General features: G+C 29.4%; 1 protein-coding gene across 1 annotated transcript in view; it reads right to left on the bottom strand.

Annotated features, from left to right (window-relative positions):
* Window positions 1-3,644, bottom strand: part of LOC108571973 — a 24,456-nt gene extending 20,812 nt beyond the window's left edge. The window contains exon 1 of the mRNA XM_017934141.1: window positions 3,567-3,644. The gene's annotated coding sequence lies outside the window, so the exon portion shown is untranslated. The remainder of the gene's footprint in view (window positions 1-3,566) is intronic.

Raw genomic sequence — 3,644 nt, 5'->3', positions numbered from 1 at the left:
CATCTAAATGATTCTAATAGTGGCCACCAGGTGTCTCACTATATCTCTCCATTATCTTGCAAGCATACTCGCTCCAATACTCGTTTCTGTAGTTCCAAATTCTAACATCTCAGATGTCTGTGTCAGTATCAGCCCAACAGTTGAGTATAGCAGACGTTCTCGAACGAACACAGTACGGAAGGTCGGTAGACCGGCCGGTGGCAACAAGATCCCATTCTTATTATGTATATGCGTACCCACATTAGAATTGGGATATGACAATAGTTCATCACAATAAAATTTACCGAGTGTAATAGTTAAAATATGTACTTAAAGTGTGATAGAATATTAAAGTATTTAAATTAAGACATTACTATTATAATTTACACTACATTACATTACTATTATAAACAGAACGGCTATACTGTTTTTCACAGTCTTCTTACCAGAATTCACCCTCGCACCGCTACAGATCCTTCTAGAATATTCGATAGTCTATGACGTTGGGTTATCGGCTACCGGTACGCGCTCCCCTACAAATCGACAATAGAGCTTCGGGTTTTTCGCCGTTAACTCGAAACCGTAACAAGTGCATTTTCATTCATCGACTCTCAATGTCAGGGCTGAATTTATGCCTATTGATAAACACAGAACTCTGGTCATCGGCGGAGTTTTAACTTGTGTAACTACTGTTAGAACGAGCTTAATTATAAAAAATCAGTTGACATATATTAGATACTTCGTAGCAATAAATTTACACACAATGTCCAGTTAATAATGATAATTTCGCATTTAATTAATTTCAGTGACCTTGAATCACATGTGATTGCTTCTCGAAAGTGAAATCATCTCCCGTTAAAAACTTGACTTACGGGAAAAAATAATCTTCACTTTCCCTTGAAAATAGTTGATGAGCATCATTAATTGTACCGATATAAATAAAATACGCTAAGCTATTATAAGATACAATGAGTAATTTAAATCTCACTTTTACAGCAGTAATTAATGTTTGCTTTATCAGAAAAGGAATTTAATTTTTAGTCTTTGAATTTTTAAAATTGAACTTATTATAAAAGCCTATTTCTATTGAATAATTTTATGCATATTCATACGTTTTTCTTTTTAAAAATATTAGACATTATTTTAATCGTTTCGTTAACCTCGAAAAATGGGTCAGAATTTCATCGTAATTGTAGTCCGTGAATTTTCTATCTTGTATATCAAGGTAGAAGATGCAAACGATGCTTCTATATACAAGGGCATGAAATAATTGCAAAAACCGCATCAGCATTAGCCATTGTTCATTGATGATAATCTTTATAAGAAATATAAACGAACCAGAATCCCATTAGTGTGACAAACATGAAAGAAATGTATCCGATGAACGAAATATGAAATACTATGTATGTCATTGAAATTAACCTTATTTTATTCAGGTTATTCGTTTCTATATAGGGATTTTATATTAGAGCTTATGTCACACAATCTGTCCTATTCTATAAGTATAATGATATAAAAAAATAGTACATACTTAAACTCAAAATCCAGCTCCTATTAACCTTATCATTTTAGTTTTTATTCTTCTTAAACTTTTCATTCACAGAAAATACTAATTAAATGTTGATATTCTAAATAAAATTACTAATGATTAAATTATAAAAATTTCTAGTATAAATCTTCTACTATGAATTCTACTATCTACTATTTCTACTAAATATAGAAATTTATAAAATTTCTGCTATCATCTATAGGAATATTTTAGAAACTGTAAATTAAGACTTAAGTCTTATCGTGAGAGTCTTAACTTATCAACCTTTTTATTACTAAACATTTTATTTTGCACATTTTAGAAAGAGAGGACCAGGAAAGATGATGCTAATTTCTTAGAAATAGAGAAATAACACGAGGTCAACGATCGTCATATAACTGTCCTATTTGACGCGCCTCATCGTCGACCTTGTTGCTCGAAAGGCAGCAAAAGAATTTCTGTCAATTTGTTTGGAAGGACTCGCAATTTTATTGAGTTAATTAAAGTAGCTGATTCATCCGAAATATTCTCCCTCATTATTGTAATATTACTTATTACGAGAGGAACAAATAAGAAATCTAAATTTAACTTGATTTATAGTAACTATGTCATTCAACTCATCAAATTAGTACAGTTCATTGATATTAAGATTAAAATATCCTGATGATCTAATATGTAGTTTCTCAGCACGAACGATCTAGTACTTTTTTTTGTAGAGAAAGAAAAGCATACAGTTTCATTCCAAAAAATAAGATCGACCTTCATAGATTTTCTATGCGTTCACTTATAAAAAGGTTATTAATATTAAATTATGCCCTCTCGAAACCATTAAACTTTTATCTGAAACATATTTCAGTATAATTAATAATGTCGAACTGAATCGATTATGAGTCACTTTGTATGGTCTATAAATTTATATACTTTACTTTATGTTTTAAAACGACAGTTAAAATTTACATTTACATTAGAGAAATTCTGAAAACAAAAGTGGGAGTTTTCATACAATACTTTTTATAATTAAACTGAAGTTGAAAACACATAACCTGTAAATCAAACGAAGTAAAGTACTATAAATTTCAAATAAACGAAAATTTATTCAACATGAGAAAGAGTTTAAGACGCTTAATATTTATGCTGAATTTGTTTCCCTTGACATTTTGATCCATTGAAATGGGATAAAAGCCACACGTGACTTTCTGGACTATATGAAAAAATGAACTATGCTCTGGAGAACGCCATAATTTGTTTTCATATTTTTGGACTTTTATTATTTCGTTTTTACTGTATAGACATAATAGACATAATAGACATAGACATAATTCAAAGAATATAATTGATGAATACAAGTATATATGCATATATTTATATAACTTTAAAACATTGTATAAATATTGAAAATGTCTATGAAATTGAAGGAAGTAATGTTAATGTCAAGGTTGTTTTGTTCACTGTCGATCTAAGAAATGCCATTGCCAAGGAAGACTACTCATTATTCTATCGATCTGTAGGTTAGATTAACAGTTATGAGGATTCTATGATCAATAATTATTAATGCATTCTCTGATATCCTGGTTCGTGATATTGTATAAAGGCGTTAATATAGCGATAATAATCTTAGCCAATTTATAATTTGAGGAAAATAAGAAAAATGACAATTTTTGTATTTTCGTAACATAATATTTATAATTATAAAAATCTACTAATTGATACACTTGTTTTATTGAGAAGAACATTTTTCTTCGAAGAAACTTCGTTCGTGTCAAAGAATAATTAAAATATTAAATACATTGAAATGAATAGGTAAATTATTTTTTTGTATTTTTAAACCTTTCTATATCAAATATGTAAATTAAATAAAACGGTCTATCCACCTCTAGTTGCCTGTTTTAGAACACTAAAATTTTTAATTACAGTCGTTTAAAACTACAATTCGCCCTGTTTCGTTGAATAAAAATACAATAAGAAAATCGTCATCATTTACATAAATAATGGGTGTTTAATGGCAACGTAACATGTACAATGTAAATTATATCTATTTTTTTTCTTTAATAAGACTTACTTCTCCCACTTTCTATGTCTCTTTTCTCTCTCTCTCCCTCACTTTCGTTCCTCCCTAGGCACATATGCAAAGTATAGG

Source organism: Habropoda laboriosa, unplaced genomic scaffold (genome assembly GCF_001263275.1).
Source record: "Habropoda laboriosa isolate 0110345459 unplaced genomic scaffold, ASM126327v1 scaffold67, whole genome shotgun sequence".
NCBI lineage: Eukaryota > Metazoa > Arthropoda > Insecta > Hymenoptera > Apidae > Habropoda > Habropoda laboriosa.
The sequence above is the reverse complement of the archived record's forward strand: the minus strand, read 5'-3'. Positions and strand labels throughout refer to the sequence as shown.